This window comes from Dipodomys ordii, unplaced genomic scaffold (genome assembly GCF_000151885.1).
Source record: "Dipodomys ordii isolate 6190 unplaced genomic scaffold, Dord_2.0 Scaffold118, whole genome shotgun sequence".
In the NCBI taxonomy this organism is placed as follows: domain Eukaryota; kingdom Metazoa; phylum Chordata; class Mammalia; order Rodentia; family Heteromyidae; genus Dipodomys; species Dipodomys ordii.
Genome location: NW_012267334.1, coordinates 2,926,702 through 2,934,438, shown reverse-complemented (window position 1 = coordinate 2,934,438; position 7,737 = coordinate 2,926,702).

The window sequence follows — 7,737 nt, the reverse complement described above, 5'->3', positions numbered from 1 at the left end:
GGTCTGTCTGTGATTGGTGGGCGTGGCCGGTCCGCCCCCTCCCGGCGCCGCCCAGACCCTAGCGCCGCCTACGCTTCCCCCACTTCCTGCCCCGCGAAAGTTGCGGAGGGCGGGTTTGCGGCTCCGAGACACCTGGGTTTGGGGGCGCCCTCCCCCGCGGAGCGCCCGGGCCCCCGTCCCGCGCAGCGCCCTCTCGTGGTCTTTCGGGAAAGCCAGGCGCGGGCAGGGCCCGTCCACGGTTTTCCGGCCCCCAGGCTGCCGGGTGGGGTAACATGAGGCCGGGGCTCCCCGCTGTCCGCCGGGCCCGCGGCGGCAGCACGCCCCCGGGCCGGACTCCGTGCTCGCGGAGGGCAGAGCCGACGTGGGAGAGAGCGCGGGGGCCCAGGTCCCAGCCGGGCCTGCACATGACAGCCGCGCGGAGCGGCGGGTGGGGCTTTGAGGCGCTCGCTGCGCGCGGCCCTGCAGCGTCCGCTTCAGGACCGGGCGCTGTCACTCCGTCGCTTCGGCCGCATGCACTTCCGGCCGCGGGCCCGCCGCGCCGGGGTGACAGCGGGCTAACGGCGGCGGGAGTTAACGTCGGGCGCGCCTTTCCGGAGCCCCGCGTTCCGTCCCACGTGACGAGGACCCCTGGGCGCCCCCAGCCCCGCCGTGAGCCCCGCGCGGCCCGCGCCCTTGCAGCTCGCGGGTCAGGACGGCCCCCACCGCCCGGTCTCGTTGGGCCGGGCAGAGGTCAGAGTGCCAGCCCCGACGGGGGCCCTGCGCCCCGGGGCCCGTGCCCTTGACCTTCCCCGCGGGGTCCTCTCCTGAGACCGGCCCCTGCGCACGGCCCAAGTGCCCTTCCCCAGGCGCGGCGGGGGGAGAGGGCCAGAGGCACCCGCGCGCCGCCCGGCCCAGGACCCGTGAGCCCAGGACCCGTGAGCCCAGGACCCGTGAGCCCAGGACAGGTGAGCCCAGGACCCGTGAGCCCAGGACAGGTGAGCCCAGGACCCGTGAGCCAGCAGCTCCTGCATAGCATAGGCTTCTGTCTGAGGAAATGGCCAGGGAGCTTTTGTGAGCAGGCAGAGGAAGGGAGCCCGCCTCCAGGAGAGGGCTGCGCTGTCCCAGAGAGGTGCAGTGGGGCGAGTGGACTCCGCCAGCCTCTCCTCGGGCCTCTGCAGAGCCCCGCTCTCACCCTCTCTCCACACCAAGGGACTACCTTGGTGTGGGCTAGCATCACAGGGCAGCCCTTCACCTGAGATGCCCGCAGAGACTGCCGCATTCACTTGTGCATGTGTCTGTCTGTCTCTGTTCCCAGCAGGAAAGGGGCCTCTGTCCTCCCTGCCCTTGGCCTTCCTGCCTGGGCCGGGAACCAACCAAGACCAGAGCTGCAGCTGCGGGACGGAGGCTCCTGCTGCCAACGATGTAGACGCTGGTCTGCTGCCCCCTGGCGGCATGTAACCACCTGGCCACCCAGGTGGTTACATGTGGACACACACACACACACCCGAGGGACACACACACACCCTGGCCTTGCTGCTGGGTTGCATATGAGCCTGGGCCTCGAGCTCTGATGTGGACAGGAGGACATCATTGGCCACGTGTTTCTTCTCCATCTGTGGGAATCTCTACAGGCAAGACACAGGGAAATAAAACCTGGCAGAAACTCAGTTCCAAATGTCTGCTGTGGTGTGCACAGGCCCAGGCTGCAGGGACTTAGAGCAGACATGGGGTGCCGCCAGGGGGCACATGAGGCCAAGTGCCATCCCCAGAACCACAGATAGAAAGGCAGGATGATGAGCCTTTTCCTCAGCTAAGGCCCCTTTGTGACCCCACCTCCAGAGCCCCACCTCTAAGCAAGTAGCATAGGTTTTGGGGTGGCAGCACAAGGAACTATGAGCACACACCCCACCCCATTCTACGTGGTCAGAGTCCTCACTGCGGCAGAGCCCCAGGGGCTAGTTTCTAGACAGGAACACGTGTCCCTCTGCAGTGACGTGTCTCATACATGAACCCCATGTGGAAGAACTCTGGATCTTGATTGTGTGTGTGTGCACACATGCACATCCCAGTACTGGGGTTTGAACTCAGGGCCTGAGCTCTGCCCCTTCACTTTGTCACTCAGGATTGGCACTTTACCACTTGAACCACAGCTCCATTTCCTGCTTTTTCCTGGTTCCTTGGAGATTCCAGGCATGATCCACGAGTACCCACTTAGGCTCTGGGAGCTTTCTAAACACATCAAACTACCAAAACTCCTCCTTTCCCCCTAGACCTCCTCAGAACCACACAGCCAGAGAAGGCACACTCTGCCCACACCCCCCAGACAAATACTGAGACTCTTGACTTCTCATCAAAACATACTTGAAGCCAGGAGCTGGTGACTTACACTTGTAATCCCAGCTACTCAGGAGGCTGAGACGTAAGGTTCAGATCTCAGTCCAAAGCCAGCCTAGGGAAGGAAAATCTATAAGACTCTTATTGCCAATTAAGCAGCAAAAACGCCCAAGGGACAGAGTGAGCAAATGCAGCAGTGTACTCACTAGACACTATGTTGAAAATGAAGTACACAACATACGGATGGGGAATGGAAGAGAAAAACCGGGGGAGTGAGTGAAGGGGTGACATTGTCCAAATAGAAATGTATTCTTTACCTGACTTATATAACTAAACTAGATACAGGTGCCAGTGGCTCACACCTATAATCCTAGCTACTCAAGAGGCTGAGATGTGAGGATCATGGTTCAAAGCAAGACTAGGCAGAAAAGCCCCTGTGAGACTTATCTCCAATTAATCACTTAAAAACGAACTGGAGCTGTGGCTCAAAGTGGTAGAACGCTAACTTTAAGCAAAAGAACTCAGGGACAGCACCCAGGCTCTGAGTTCAAGCCCCACACTAACAGAAACACACACACACACAGCGTCAGAAGTGGAGTGTGGCTCAAGTAGTATACTGCCAGCCAGTTTTTTTTTGCAAATAATTGTGTTTTAAGTGATTACATAGTTACACAAATGTCACAGTATTGTGGGATAGTGATGCTTAGTTAAAGTCACAAACACATTCTAACCTTTGTGGGGCAAATTGTCTATCTTGGTCTATAAAGTTTATGAGTTCTATGAGCTTTGACAATACAGTTACTTCTTCCACGTCGGATGATATGTACATTCCTTTCCTTTTGCATAGTGTCAGCTGTTCCCTCTTTCCCACTCCTTCCCTCCTTTTCATCACTGCCATTGAGTTGCTTAGTTCATTTTGATCAATGTCCAGTGCAGCTGATGGGTCCCACTGTTGTATGGTTTTCCCTAATTCCCTCTAGTTCTGTGTCCTAGTTTCCCTCTGGTGTGCAAATATATACCATTAGAATACCAGTCTTAAGGGGAAAAAAACTAAGGAGAGTATCCTGGTTGTGAGTTCAAGCCCAGTACCAGCACACAAAACGGGGGAAGGATACCCTTGAGAGCCCCCACTCCTCACCCAACCCTCTACCACATCCACATCTTCCTACATCCCTCAACTGCTCCCTCCCTCTACCCATCCACTCCTTCCTCCACCGGTCCCTTCTACTTCCTTCTGTCCATCCTCAACCCATCATCCCTCTGTCCACCCAGCCATCTGACCCTCCTCTCCTCCCACATCTCCACCCATCCTTCAAACCATCCTACTGTCCATTTTGACACCCACGAGTCCTTCCAGTCCTCCCCCAGCCCTGCCCTGCCATCCACTCCACACTCACAGGAGGGAAGTGAGTGGTCGACCCCTCCCAACATGACTGGGTGCAGGAACTCTGCTCACATCTAAACCACACCATTGCAGTCCACCATTAGAGCCATGGGCATGCCTCAGCTGGCACAATTCTCAGCAAGTTACAGGTGTGGAAAAAGACCATCTGGCCCAGTGTGGAATCAGAAGATGAACAACTAGATAATTGCATGTGGGGTTTGTGTGTTTGTGTGTGAGTGTTCACACCGGTGTTAGGGCTTGAACTCAGGGTCTATCCCTTAGCTTTTTTGCCACAAGCTGGTACTACCACTTGAGCTTTACTTGCACTTCCAGCTTCTTGATGGTTAATTGAAGATGTTTTGATGCATTTCATATGGCTCTGAACTTCGATCCTGAGATCTCAGCCTCCTGAGTAGCTACGATTAGAGGCATGAGCCACAGCAGGCTTTCTACACTGCATTTGGAAAGGTAAAATACACTTTTTTATTGCTAGTTTTTTTTGGGGGGAGGAGTCCTGGGGCTTGAACTCAGCCTGAACATTATCTTTTATTCCCTCAAAGCTGACACTCTACTACTTAAGCCATACCTCTAACTTCCAGTTTTTGGCTGTTCCGTCGAGGTAAGGGTCTCATAGACTTTGCTGCCTGGGCTGGCTTCAACCCTTGATCCTCAGATCTCAGCCTCCTGAGTGGCTGGGATTACAGGCATAAGTGACAATGTCAGGCTACTCTACTTCCTTTTTTCATCACTAATAATTCATTATGAGTGGATAATAACATACTTGATTCATCCACTATTGGAAATACTACCATTCTAATGTGAAATCAACCAGAAGCCTTATTAAAGAGACATTCTGCACGCTCTTCTCATGTCTCAGGGGTGTGGTGTGCATTTTACACTGACAACATTTTTCCTTCTGAACCATAAATTCCCATCAGAAGCATCTGAGCTATATTTAGCTTTCATAGAATTTAGTTGAAAAAGTAGATTCTCGTACCCAAGCTGTTTCAAATATACTTAAAAGTTTGCCAAAAATGGAATGCCGTGTTGACTTTTAAATGAATCAGACTGAGGAGAAGATCCCCAAGTCTGGTTCACCAAGGAGATACCTCCTTAGTTCAGACATCACCTCCTGAAGAAGCGATTTCCCAGCCTCCTTGGTCCCGATCCTGTGACGTCTGCCAGGCCGTCTTCCCTGCCAAGTACACAGTGCGCAGCGTGAACTCATGCCTCTGCCCTCCCACTTTCGCTCCCTGCAACCAACCTGTCCACACACCAATCCTCCACCCATGTACCTAGCCACCTACCCATCCACTCACCCACCCATCCATTACCCATCTATCCACTCACCAAACACCTATCTGCCCCGCCCACCCACGGGTGAGCCATCACCACCCCCACTCACCCAGCTAGAAAATGCCTCCCAAGCACACACCCAGTATGAGGCGTAGGGAGATACGGGATGATGGGGAGGTGGGCCAGGATTGTCAGAGTCAGGAAGGAGCTATCAGGATAATGTGGGCTGCCAGCGCTGGCCTTGCATCTGAGTGGCCTGGGGAAATGAGAAAAGTAACTGCAGCTCCTACTCATTAGGAGTCCCAGCCCAAACCCCTCTGGAGGAGTGACTGGGTCAGGAAAGGCCCAAAGGCATGGCCTCCTGAGAATTGGAACCCCTCTGGAGGACCCCTCCCCTGGAGGGGTGCCCCATGCACAGGCCTAGAGAGGCTGTAGGAGGAACAATGATGAGAAGACCAGCCACCTCGCTCCCGCCCAAGATGCAGGTGGGAGGTCCCACCAACACCTGTGCTGCGCAGTGCGGGACACAGCGGTCACCACGGTCCTCGTCACACCCACAGTGCACCCCCCACTGCCTGCCACGGAATCCAGGGGGAGAGGAGCACCCCCTGCCCCCCACCTCTCCTCCAGGCCAAGCCCCAACGCCCAGGGACACCATCTCCCCCCACCATCTGTCTAAGGAAGCAAACTTCCCCAGGCTACTGAGGGATGAGAACCCATGGCTGACGGCAGGGGGCCCTGCAGGGGCAGCCATGGCTACAGGCTTCTCTCAAGGCCAAGAGACGCCATACCTGAGTGACCAGAGGTGCTAGGGGCTGCGGTGGCTCAGCCTCTGAGTGGTTGGAGGAAAGGGGACACCAGAACTGTGGAAATGGAAATGTGTGACCATGCGCCTGCCGGCGAGTGGGGGGAGAGGGAGGGGGGCAGGGTGCCTGCAGACTGGGAGGGAACAAGACCATCCATTTCTGCATCTGAGACAAATGCTTGCCATTTTAGATTTTAACCTTCCACATTTCTTTTTTGTTCTTTTTTGTGCCAATACTGGGGCTTGAACTCAGGGCTTCATGCTTTCACCAAACTACCACTTTGGCCTTTTTGATATTTAACTGGAGATAAGAGTCTCATGGATTTCTCTGCCTGGGCTGGCTTCAAACTGTGATCCTTAGATCTCAGCCTCCTGAGGAGTTAGGTCTATGTGCATGAGCCACCAATTCTTGACTCAATTGCTTTCTTTTTCCTTCCTTCCTTCCTTCCTTCCTTCCTTCCTTCCTTCCTTCCTTTCTTTTTTGGTCTGTCATGGAGCCTGAATTGGCCTGGACTCTGTCCCTCGGCTCTTCAGTTCAAGGTGAGTGCTCTACCACTTGAGCCACAGCACCACTTCCTGTTTTCTGAGTAGTTTATTGGAGATAAGAGTCTCATGGCCAGGCACCGGTGGTGGCTCATGCCTGTCATCCTAGCTACTCAGGAGGCTGAGATCTGAGGATCACGGTTCAAAGCCAGCTGGGGCAGGAAAGTCCGTGAGATTCTTATCTCCAATAAACTACTGGAAAACTGGAAGTAGCGCTGTGGCTTAAGTGGTAGAGCGCTCACCTTGAGCTGAAGAGCTGAGGGGCAGCGCCCAGGCCCAGAGTTCAAGACCCACGACCGACCAAAAAAAATAAAGCGTCTCACGGACTTTTCTGCCTGGGCTGGCTTTGAACCATGATCCTCAGATCTCAGCCTCCTGAGTAGCTAGGATAACAGGCGTGAGCCACCGGCACCTGGCTGATTTCTTTCTTTTTAAAGCAGAATAATCTGTGTGTGTGTGTGTGTGCGCGTGCGCGTGTGCGCGCACTTACTCCATTCCGCACCCACTCACCCACTGACAGATGATTCCATTGCGTTTACTTCTGAGCATTCTGATGTGATGGACACGAGTGAGTGCCGGCTTTGAGGTAGTGCTAGTCGGCACCTGACGCCGACGGGGCGGGTGGGGGGGGGGCGGCTCTGAGGTCGCCGGGAGGTGGGTGCGGGAAGCGGGAGGCGCGCCCCGTTCCCGACCGCTCGGACGAGCCGCCAACCAGCGGGCGCCGCCTCCCGTTCTTGGGGGAGAGGGGGCAATTGCAAGCGGCTCGGCCCGAGAAAAGGCGCCGGCAGCCCGGTGACCGCCAGGGACGGTCCCTGGGCAGGTCCCGGGGGCCTCGGGCCCCGGCTCCGCCCCTCCTCCAGGCTCCGCCCCCTCCTCCAGGCTCCGCCCCCTCCTCCCGGCTGCACCTCCTCCTCCCGGCTCCTCCTCCTCGGATCCTTCTCCCGTCTCCGTTTCTCCTCCTCCCTTGGCTCCTCCTCCTCCTCCCGACTCCTCCTCCTCCTCTCAACTCCTCCTCCTCCTCCTCTCAACTCCTCCTCCTCCTCTCAGCTCCTCCTCCTCCCGACTCCTCCTCCTCCTCTCAGCTCCTCCTCCTGGCTCTCTGGCTCCTCCTCCCCCTCCTCTCCGGCTCCTCCTCCTCCTCCCGACTCCTCCTCCTCCTCTCTGGCTCCTCCTCCTCCTCCCGACTCCTCTCCAGATCCTTCGCCCCGTTCCAACCCCGCCCCTCGCCCTCCCGGCCCCGCCCCTCAGGAGATCGATGATTCCAGTTACTCGTGCTCCGCTTGCCACGCCTGCGGCGCTGCCATGGAGACGAGGCCCCGCGGCCTCTGCGCCCCGCTGGCCCAGGGGCAACGCGCAGCCCAGGGCGGCCCGAGGTCGTCGCGCGGTGAGAGGGGCG